The sequence below is a fragment of the Acinonyx jubatus genome, chromosome B3, assembly GCF_027475565.1.
Source record: "Acinonyx jubatus isolate Ajub_Pintada_27869175 chromosome B3, VMU_Ajub_asm_v1.0, whole genome shotgun sequence".
In the NCBI taxonomy this organism is placed as follows: domain Eukaryota; kingdom Metazoa; phylum Chordata; class Mammalia; order Carnivora; family Felidae; genus Acinonyx; species Acinonyx jubatus.
This window is the reverse complement of record NC_069386.1, coordinates 25,205,430-25,217,805: the sequence shown is the minus strand read 5'-3', so window position 1 is coordinate 25,217,805 and position 12,376 is coordinate 25,205,430.

Here is a 12,376-nt window from a genome sequence, read left to right as displayed (position 1 = left end):
AGATGCCCCTATCCTGTCTTTCTTGAGGGTTTTTGTTAAGAAAAGGTGCTGTTTCCCAAATGCTTTTTCTGCATCTATTGACAGGATCATATGGTTCTTATATTTTCTTCTATTAATGTGATGTATCACATTGACTGATCTGTGAATATTGAACCAGCCTTGCAGCCTGGAAATGAATCCCACTTGATCATGGTGAATAATTCTTTTAATATATTGTTGAATTTGATTTGCTAGTATCTTGTTGAGAATTTTTGCATAAAGGATATTGGCCTGTAATTCTCCTTTTTACTGGGGTCTCTGGTTTGGGAATCAGGTAATGCTGGCTTCATAGAATGAGTCTGGAAGCTTTCCTTCTGTTTCGAATTTTTGGAAGAGCTTGAAAAGAATAGGTATCAACTCTGCTCTAAATGTCTGGTAGAATTTCCCTGGGAAGTCGTCTGGCCCAGAACTCTTAACATTTGGGAGATGTTTGATAACTGATTCAGTTTCTTTGCTGGTTATGGGTCTGTTCAAATTTTCTATTTCTTCCCATTTGAGTTTTGTAGTGAGTGGGTGTCCAGAAATTCGTCCATTTCTTCCAGATTGTCCAGTTTGTTGGCATAAAATTTTTCATATTATTCTCTAATAATTGTATTTTTATAGTCTTTGTTGTGATCTCTCCTCTTTCATTCATGATTTTATCTATTTGGGTTCTCTCTCTTTTCTTTTTGGGAAGTCTGGGTTATCAATTTTGTTTATTTTTTTAAAAAAACAGGTCTTAGATTCATTGATGTATTTTACTGTTTTTTGGATTCTAGAATGTTTATTTCTTCTCTGATCTTTATTATTTCTCTTCTTCTGCTGGCTTTGGGGTTTATTTGCTGTTCTGCTTCTAATTCCTTTAGGAGTGAGGTTAGGTTCTGTATTTGGGGTTTTCCTTGTTTCTTGAGATAGGCGTGGATTGCAATATATTTTCCTCTTAGGACTGCGTTTACTGCATCCCAAAACACTGTTATGTTTTTATTTTAATTTGCTTTCATATATTTTTAAATTTCTTATTTATTTATTTATTTATTTATTATTGTTTTAATATTTGTTTATTTTTGAGAGACAGAGAGAGAGAACACGTGAATGGGGAAGGGGCAGAGAGGGAGGCACATAATCTGAACTAGGCTCCAGGCTCTGAGCTATTAGTGTAGAGCCTGATGCAGGGCTCAAACTCACAAACTATGAGATCATGACCTGAGCTGAAGTCAGATGCTTAACTGACTGGACCACCCAGGTGCCCCTAATTTTTTCTTTAATTGCCTGGTTGACCCCTTCATTCTTTAGCAGGATGTTCTTTAATGCCCATGCATTTGGAGGCTTTCCAAGTTTTTTTTTTCTTGTGGTTGATTTCGTTTCATAGCGTTGTTATTTTCATCTGAAAATTTGAATGGTGTGATCTCAATCCTTTTATATTTATTGAGGGCTGTTTTGTGACCCAGTAAAAGCATCCAAATTGGCAAAGAAGAAGTCAAACTTTCACTCTTCACAGATGACATGAGTATGTATGTGGAAAACCCAAAAGACTCCACCCAAAAACTGCTAGAACTGATATGTGAATTCAGCAAAGTCACAGGATATAAAATCAATGTACAGAAATCGGTTGCATTTCTATACACCAGTAATGAAGCAACAGAAAGAGAAATTAAGACATTTATCCCATTTACAATTGCACCAAAAACCATAAAAGACCTAGGAATAAACCTAACCAGAGAGGTAAATATCTATATGCTAAAACTATAGAAAAAATATGAAAGAAATTGAAGAAGACACAAAGAAATGGTAAAACATTCCATGCTCATAGATTGGAAGAACAAATATTGTTAAAATGTCAATACTATCCAATTTACACCTTCAAAGCAATCTCAATGAAAATTGAGCCAGCATTCTTCTCATAGCTATAACAAAAAAATCCTAACATCTGTGTGGAACCACAAAAGACCCTGGAGAGCCAAAGTAATGTTGAAAAAGAAAACCAAAGCTGGAGGCATCACAACCCCAGACTTTAGCCTCTACTACAAAACTGTGATCATCAAGACAGTATGGTATTGACACAAAAACAGACACATAACCAATAGAATAGAAAAGAGAACCCAGAATTAGACCCACAAATGTATGGCTAACTAATCTTTGACAAAGCAGGAAAGAGTATCCAATGGAAAAAAGACAGTCTCTTTAGCAAATATTGCAGGGAGAACTGGATGGCAACATGCAGAGAAATGAAAATGGAACACTTTCTTACCCCATACACAAAAATAAACTCAAAATGGATGAAAGACCTAAATGTGAGACAGGAAACCATCAAAACCCTAGAGTAGAGAACAGGCAACAACCTCTTTGACCTCAGCTGCAGCAATTTCTTGCTTGATACATCTCCAAAAGCAAGGGAATTAAAAACAAAAATGAACTATTGGGACCTCATCAAGATAAAAAGCTTCTGCACTGCAAAGGAAACAATCAACAAAACTAAAAGGCAACAAATGGAAGGAGAAAAGATACAAATGACCTATTGGATAAAGGTTTAGTGTCCAAAATCTATAAAGAACTTAACAAACTCAACACCAGGAAAACAAATAATCCAGTGAACAAATGGGCAGAAGACTTGAACTGACTCTTTTCCAAAAAAAGACATCCAGATGACCAACAGACACATGAAAAGATGCTCATTGCTCATCATCAGGAAAATACAAATCTTAAACTGCAATGAGATACCACCTCACACGGGTCAGAGGTGTGAAAATTAACAACTCAGGAAACAGATGTGGAGAAAAGGGAGACTTCTTGCACTGTTGGTGGGAATGCAAACTGGTGTAGCCACTCTAGAAAACAGTGTGGAGGTTCCTCACAAAGTTAAAAATAGAATTACCCTATGACCCAGCAATTGTACTACTAGAGATTTATCCAAAGGATACAGGGGTGCTGATTCATAGGAGTACATGTACCCCAATGTTTATAGCAGTGCTATCAATAATAACTAAATTATAAAAAATCCCACCTGTGAATGGATAAAGTAAATGTGGTATATATATATGTATGTATATATATATATATATATATATATATATATATATATATACACATATATATATATACATATATATACATATATATATATACACATATATACACAATGGTATATATAGTATACCATATATATGGTGAGATAAATATATACACACACACACACACACATATGTACACACACACACACACACACACACACACACACAATGGAATATTGCTTGGCAATGATAAAGAATGAAATCTTGCCATTTACAACAATGTAATGAAACTGGAGGCTATTATGCTAAGAGAAATAAGTCGGTCAGAGAAAGACAGATGTAATATGTTTTCACTCATATGTTAAACTCATAGTTTCAAACAGAGAGGGAGGCAAACCATAAAAGATTCTTAAATACAGAGAACAAACTAAGGGTTGATGAGTGGGGAGGGGGAGGGGAAAATGGCTTATGGGCATTAAGGAGGGCACTTGTTGGGATGAACACTGGATGTTGTATGTAACTGATGAATCATAGAAATCTACTCCCAAAGCCAAGAGCAAACTGTATACACTGTGGTTAGCCAACTTGACAAAAAATTATATTTAAAAAAATTAAAAAATAAAATAACTATCTTAATGAAAACAATCATAAACATTATAAATAATGGCTTATATTAATAAAATTCCTAAAAATAAAGGGAACTCTTTCATAAAGCTTATTTGCAAAAGTATGGAAAAAGAAGATAAATAATGCACAGATATTAAAAGAAAGAACCAATTTTCTAGCATTTTTTAGCTCTAGAACTAAGATGTTACTAGAATAATGTCAGACGTTTGATGAACACAAAAAGACCTGGACTAAATATCATTTTCTAGCTATGTTACCTGGGAGAAGCTAATTAGCTCTTCTGAGCTTCATTTGTCTCTGGCATAGAACGGTAATAATCTCCTTCTTGTAATGAGAGATCACCGAAGTGCTTGAATATAATAGATACTATCTTTCCACACTCCATTCTCCCTCTTTGCTCTTTTATGGAACTACATCCAAATTATCAGTAGAATAAAAGGCACAAGGCAGTGGAAAAAAATCAGACAGCCTGTCATGTGGGTCACAGACATTTATCTTTCCCCTAATTGGTTCCCAAATTAGTATTTGGTTTACAATTTGGTTGAGGACAACAGTTGATAGAAGATGAAGTGATTGAAGGGGGCTATCTGCTGACATTGGACCTAGAGTGTCAGCCTCACCTAACACAGGATATTTGTATTTCATAGCTTTTTGTCCCAGTCCTGGATGCATACAGTCCTGGATGCATAATGGGCTCTAAGAAGACTTGGAGCTGAGCAGCCTGGGTTAAAAGTGGAGAAGCCAGATTTCCTTCCTCTCCTGACCTTTGGCTGGGTAGCTTCTCCAGGACCTTTCCAGCCCTTCTTTTCTCTACATGGTGCTAACTACTGCTATGGGGCTAATAAGCACATTCAGATGGATGACTAATAATTTCTCTACCATCAGCTCTCATTTATCACAGCCAGATTATTTGAATTTCAAATTATCTCCAGAAAGCCTCCCTTTTGAATGTTTATTGACATTTCAACAACTCTTCTTAATTAAGTACTTTATTGGAATGAACAAGATCTTTGTTTACTCTAGTCCAGCAGAAGCATGAAGAGTCAAAACAACACCATTACTGCCCTGTGGAAGACATCAAGAACTTTGCCAAGAAATCTTTGTTCTGCTTTAGGTTCATTATTCATTCATTCAACTGGCAATGAGTAATGTGTAGGATGCACACACTGCTGGATTCTGGGCATGTGTAAATGAAAAGATAGATTTGCTGAGCTTAGGAATCTGAGAATCCCCCAGGGAAGACAGACATGAAAACATTGATAATATAGAAAGAAACGTGTCTCATGAAAGGCACAGTGGAGAATGGGAGGAGACATCTAAATCATCCTCACAGAATGAAAGATAGGCCAGAGGAAATGGTACTGGAATTCAGCCAAGTTTGGGTGGCTGTGAAACTGGAAAAATGCTATGTGTAATGGCACTACAACGTGACAGACAGAGGAAACATCAGTCCTTTGTTTCAAATGTAAGTTTTCTGAGTGGTGATGTAATCCTTTTCCAATAGAAGATGCATGATGGAAGCTGAATGCCCATGATGGTTTCACTCTTTAATGTGATATGTGAATCCTTGGAATATTAGAGGCACCTGTCTTCATACGTTGATGTTAAATAAATCAAAATAATTGTATTCATATATTTATTATTTCAGGCATTTCATGCTCTTAAGGACAGGTTGACTGCCTTCACTTTTATATCCCATTAGCCTCCATTTGAATTGTTATGATGTGCAATTCTTATTCCGGGAATTGGAGTTGGCATCTGAACAACCATGAAAATAGAGTATCCAGGTGTTGAATAAAGGGCTGTGTGTATTGACTTTTTACATAAGTCATCTCAGTAAACAATATACACCTATAATTAATTTTAGTTATGTTTGTTTTCAAGTCTCTATAAATGCCATTGCCAGCAAGAGAAAAATATTAAAAATTTGAGTGTTTTTCTTTGTGCAAACCTTAGTTTCCTAACAAAAAAATATTTCTTTTAATCAAACTAATAATTTTATTTGTTTTAGGTGTGTTCTATAAATATACATTAATAAAAAATTATTTCCTTAGCATTCATTGACCATCATACTATGTACCTTTTGAATTTATTTCATGTTTTCAATGATCAATGAATACAATTTTTATTAAATTTTTATGATTAATTAAAATGATTGAAGAATAAATGTATATAAGTAGTAAACCATTTCACAAGGCATAAAGACATCATCTAGATACAATTCTGGGAGTCAGAGCAGCTGTGAGCGACAGCAGAATTTAAAGGCCATCTTTCCCTGCACTTACTCCGGGGAAGTCACTTTTTAAAAGTTGATTTGAACAAAAGAGTAGAAAAAAAGCAACCCCCTGGGAGTAGAAAAAATAGCAGTGTGGACAGTGTTATTATGGAATACGTGAATCAGATGACATCATAACCTGCATGTGGACATTTTCCTTTGGCTTTTTCTGGTCTCCTTCCCATTCATTTCTCCAAGTGTGGGATTGTAAATGGGAAGAGGATAATCATGTATACCATCATGGCCTGGATACATAAATGGTTCTCACTGCTGTTGGCAACTGGACAATGGATGAATTACTTAAGGTATATCCTTAGAGAAAATATTAACATTGGAATATTTGATGACAAAAATGAAATATTTTAAGCCAGAAAACAAAGATCAAATGAGACTATCTGATTTTGCTGACAACAAATAGAGACAGAATTCCCCCCTGGCTTTAAATGTTTTAAATGTTATTATTTTGTAATTATACTGTGATATGTATATTCTATTTTGATTTGTCTTGCACAGGTTATCTAGTGCAAATGCTTTGCTTCAAACAGAAATTCGTTTGATCAGTTCTGTGTTAACAAGAAAGTACATTAGTGTCTGTTTATCAGTGAATATTAAGTAATAGGAATACAATTTTTGAAACAATGATGCAGGTCTGTGAAAATCACAGCCTTTATTTTCCGGCTGCCTGAATTTAAAAAGAAGGGTCACAAAACAAAATGGAACAAAATCTTGTAACAAATTGGGGTTATTTTCCTTTAAATATATTCTTGATCTTATTTAAACCTGAGTGTCCCTAGAAACAGAGCCTAATATAGGGAATCAGGTTCAACTGACTTATTGGTAGTGGTCTCAAGTGAAGGGAAGTCTCAGCTCAAACTGGCTTCTGTCCCATTCTAGGAGGGGTGATGTGCAGGATCACACAGGGGAAGGGGCTGGCTTTTGCACCCATGTCAGTCACTGGGCCAGATTTTGGAACCATGGTTCCTCTTTGGAAGAGGGTAGTTCTCCAGAGAATTGTGCACAACGCAACCAGACCTGTAGCAATGACTCAGAAGCTACCTTCAGATGCTGAAGGTAGGAAGTGAGTGGAATTCATGGGAAGATGTGCAGGGCAACAACTGTAGTTGGCAGCCATCTTTAAAGATGGTGCCATGTCAGTACTGGGATATTAGATGCGCTCCCACAGGTGACCTCCAGTTAGCCCTGTGTCTTCTATAAATTGCACAATTAACACCTTGGGAAATGGTGACCTTGTTGGCATGACATTCTGGCAGAAGATTTGCTTAAAGCACTGTCATCTGTGTGGCAAATCACCTACAGTGCCAAAAGCTTCCCACAGTCACTTTAAGCCTTCCAACTTTTTGTATGCAACAGGTGAGAATAAATTAACACTGCTGAGTAAAAGGAAAATCCCCACCCCCCCTGAGAGAGAGAGAGAGAAGAGTTATTTAACCAAAGCAACAAAAGTGATTCTCTAGGTCCCTTGGGTCATAAAAAACTCATCTTATTTGCTAGGCAAAGGTCACATACCCCCTGTACTGTGATACACCCAGGCTTAACTGTCTGTGGTGGGGAGGAAGCAGAAGGCTGATGCCCCAGACCCCAGGTCTGGGAGGCCTGGGAGGGTCCATCCCCAATCATGTTGTCCTAGAGGCCATGTCTTCACCAGCTGGAGATACTGCCACACTAATATCCTGGAGAGCAAGCACTCACTCCACTCTTGTGCCAAAATTACCAGGATAGAAACATTTCAATAGGAGCATCACCAAAAATATGCTTTATAAATTTTACAAAATTTTACACTAGTTAGCTTATATACCATAGCCTCTTTGCCTTTGGGAATGTGCAGGTAATTATTTCCATTAAGTTTCCTGGCAACTGACTAAGCCCAGCACAATGCAGCTTTCATGAGGTATAAATAGGAAAGCTGATTTAAATCCTGGGGGCCTCCTCAGTTCAACAAATGAGTTTGCTAGGTGTTTGGGACTCTTGGAAAGGAAGATATTTCTGTGCACTCTGCAGATTGGAGGGGTGAGAATGAAATGAGGGAGGCCAGGTAGGAAGTTATTGCAATGGAGCCCTTGAGATGCTTACAGAATGCAGTGGTGGCTACAGGCAGGAGCAGCCAGACAGACATCTCTCACTGATGTGGACCTCACTTAGCATAGATTTGGGTCCATTCCTCTCTGTATCATGTAAGAGGAGCCAACAAAAAGATTCCCCAGTTCTTTGGCCACCATTGATCTAGGGAAGGGTGGGGGGATGTATCTCATTATTCTGAGAAAAGCAGGCATTAAATAAAAGTTGATATCCTAGATAATGTAGCATTTAATATCCCCATGGGATAAATTAGCCTTGAAAAATCAAACAACAACAACACCAACAACAACAAAACAGCAAGTGAGCCCAAGGAGATCCTCTCCTGTTTCCCAGCAATCAGAAGAAAAGGGATGACTTTACAAAGGAGTTAATATGGGTGCTGACCCAAGCAGTCTCAATTTTTTTCCTGGCAATCCCCAACAGTGTGAGAAGAGCCAAAAAGCAAAATACTGTCAGATGCTGCCTCTCCAGGACCTTTCTCAGCTGTCTTCCGCCTCCCATTGCTGTACAAGGTGAAGGTCAGATCCCAGAGTGGGATTTAAGTGTTTCCCAATGGCTCTAGCTTTATTCTCACCTTCCAACATGACAGAAAAACCACTCTGAGTCACAAATGCAATGCCTGATTCAGTTACAAAGAGGTCAAAAAACAATTTAAAAAAATAATAATTGGAAATTCTTCTATAAGCTGGATGCAATGCCCAGCACTTTCACATGCATTTGTATTGCTTGTTTTCTCAAACTCTTAAAACAATTATAGGAAATAACGTTACTAGTTAAACTTGACAAATGAAAAACCTGCAGCTGCTATGCCAAAGTTACATAATAAATTGAAAATGTGAGAGAGCCTTTGTATGTATCAGCTCTACAAAAGCACGAATTGTGAGATCATGACCTGAGCCAAAACCAAGAGCCAGATGCTCAACTGAGCCACCCAGGTTCTCCCAGAGACTAGCAGTTTTGAAGTTAAATCTCCAGTTGCTTCTGAAAGGCCCCAGCCTTGGGCGTGTGCATGATCTTCCTGATCACCAGGGATAAGTGTGATTTTTTTTAAAGTTTTTATTTAAATTCCAGCTAGTTAACATACACTGTAATATTAGTTTCAGGTGAACAATATGGTGATTCAATACTTCTATACATTTCCCAGTGTTCATCACAAGTTCACTCATAAATCCCTATCACATATTTAACCCCTCCCCTGACCTACCTCCCTTCTGGTAACCATCAGGTTGTTCAACGATCAGTGTGATTTTATTTTTATCCCTAGCTTCTATGAGATGCCGGAGGTTGAAGTGGTTTATTCGTCTACCAGTATTAGTCACAGGTTGTTTTTAAGCCCCTAGAGCCTTTAAGAATCAAGGGACTTTACTGATAGATGTATGGGTGGCTTGGGGAATTTTTTTCAAGTCTGAGCTACATCCTGCTTTGATTTTCCTGTGTAGGTACAGCCTAGGGCATGAGCACATTCTATGATCCCTCAAGAGGGTGACCCAAGAGGGCTCCTCCTGGCTATCGCTTTTCTTCAGTTCTTCTGTTAAACCTCAAACTCTGTTTTCCAACAGGGATTTTTGGAATTCCTTAAAATGTTCTTTTTTGCCCACTTGCATATTAGTCAAGTCCACTTCATATTTACTAGGAGCAAGATAAATTAGAAAATATCTAGCCTGATTCCCAGTGGTTAGCAAGCTTTCTTTTGCTACATCTATCCTGAGCTACAGTCTATGGTGAAGGAGACATGGTGCATTGCTGCTAGCCTTATTCTCACCTTTACTCTGCCTAGAAAATCATTATATGTAAAGATTATATTCTCCAGACTATCGTGCACTTCTCCCCAGTACTCTGAATAATAGAGGTGAAATGACGAAAATTACTCTCTGGCTATAAAGGAAGAAGGATGACGGGGAGGAGGAGAAGAGGAAAATTTTTTATGATTAGATGGACCACCCTTTTTCTTACTCATATACATTTCTTAGACTTATCAGCTGGGCTTTTGGTAGCATATCCAAGAGCATATTTTGTAAATACTTTCAGGTGGGCTTGCATACAGAATCTTAACAGAAACAGTTTATTTTACATTTTTTTCAATGCACTCTTCACTATAGTTTGAGTGCAAATTTCTTGGAGATTCTGGCACTAAATTGTCAATCCAATAATTCAATATTGTAGTAAGTTTGTATATGTTTCTGGGTACTCACAGTTATGCTTGTGATAAATTAGAAGAGTTTGTGGTAAGGAATTCTTGTCCTTGTGATATATTACAGCAGAATCCCAATGCATTTTCTAAGCATTAAGCACCATGTGTAAGCATAGACTGAGGATAAGTTAGATCACTGGTTCTCATAGTGAGTTATATGTCTAGCAAAAATAGAAAGGTCATGTAATTCTGTAATGCTGTGTCCCAACTATTGGAGATAAACAAAGTACATTATCATATAAAGGCTTTGAAAATCCTATAGCATGCAGACTTCTTGAATGTTGTGTCTTTGGCACCACACTTCACTTGTCACCTTAAGTTAGCCCAAATAAAAAGGGATTGAGTAGATATAAAGGGCAGTATCACAGAAAACCAAACTTGCCACATAAGACTACTACTAGAAAGTGAAAAACTAAAAACAAAATTTGCCACATAAGACTTCTACTAGAAAGTGAAAAACTGAGGGTATTTCTCCTTCTCTTCTGGAACTGTCTCTTCCCCATTACAGGTCTGTTGTGTTCTGTTTATCTGTGCAAACAGTCTTATTAACTTTGATCATCCCTACTGTGCATATGATTTTGTTTTGGAAAATGCCAGCTCCATCCCAGGATATATGCCATCTCTTATTTCTAATTCCCTTCATAGTTTAACTGGTTCATACTCTCACCATCTCAATTCCAAATTCTCCAGAAAGTACTGACCCAACATGGGCCAAAGGTCCACTCTTGGTCCAGTAGTGGCTGGATGACATAAGAGGCCTGTAGGGATTGTATGCAGGGTCAATTTTCAAAGATGAGGGTTTGAGGGGCACCTGGGTAGCTCAGTTGGTTAAGTGTCCAGCTCTTGATTTCGGTTCAGGTCATGATCCCACGGTTCATGAGATCCAGCCCCAGGTCAGGCTCTGTGCTGACAGTACAGGTTTTCTGGAATTTTCTCTATCCCTCTCTCTCTGCTCCTCCCCTACTTGTGCTCTCTTTCTCTCTCTCTCTCTCTCTCCCTCTAAAAATATATAAATATACATTTAAAAAAAGACAAAGATGAGGATTTGAGTATAGAGAAGATAATTGGCATACCTGCCTGTTCTCTGTATCATCATATCATAGCCCAAATTATTTGATAGGTAACATTTCTTTTACATGAATGACACTTATTAACATCCTTTACAGATGACAAACATTTGGAAACAATTATCATAGATAAGATGGTCATGTGGAAGAACATGATCTATGAAGGTAAAGAGGATGACAAAACTATTAGAAGTTCTAATGAAAGAAGGCTCTGCTGGACTGTCTTTGTATGTATGTTTTTGGATGTGTCTTTAATTTCATTTTGAGAAAATTGGAAAAAGTTTCCACATAGCAGAGAATACTGTGTGTATAATGAAAAATCTGTGATGGAAAATGGTTAGTTTTAACGATAGAAATTTATTCAGGTAAGATTCACCGCTCTGCTCAGTGGCATGTTTACTGAGAGAGTTTATGTAAAAAATATGAAAAACTAGAAAAGAATCAGAAATTAATTTTATTAAAAACTGGAAAAATGCCTAGTACTATTATCAAAATGGTGGGTTTCTTTCTTACTCAATACTATTTTCCATATAAACAAATAATAGTCGAAGGCAAGGAGGTAATAGAAAATGTTCTAAAGGCACCTTCTCCCCAATTAGGTCTCTTTCATAGTCAGAGTTTTATGGGTTTAGAGTAATTCAGAGGCTGGAACGCAAACTGGCATCAGGATTTTTCAAGAAAGGGGGAAAAGGCTTTTTGGAATCAGAGTGCCACCTCTTTTCTTCCTTTAAATGAGTGCTAGTCCAATTTGTCATGGCTCTGGTAGATGCGGATTGTTATTACAATTACATGGTAATGAACTTGAGGCCATCTAGAGGGTTGGCATGCCATTTGAACTGGATCAAAGTGGTTAAAAACTGGGTCATATGGGCTTGTTTGGAGTTTGCATCTGACATCTGGCCTTAGTTTCTTGTGGCAGGGCTAGAAAACTGGGTTATTGTGGCTTGTTTGAAGTTCATTAGTGAGTCCCTGGTGACAGTATTATCATTTGAAATTCTCTGGTAAAAGCTGAATTTGTGCTCGTAGTCTTATTTAGCAGACATCAGTGAGTTCTCCTGCTTTCTTCTCTGATCATTTTATGCTCCAGCCCTCA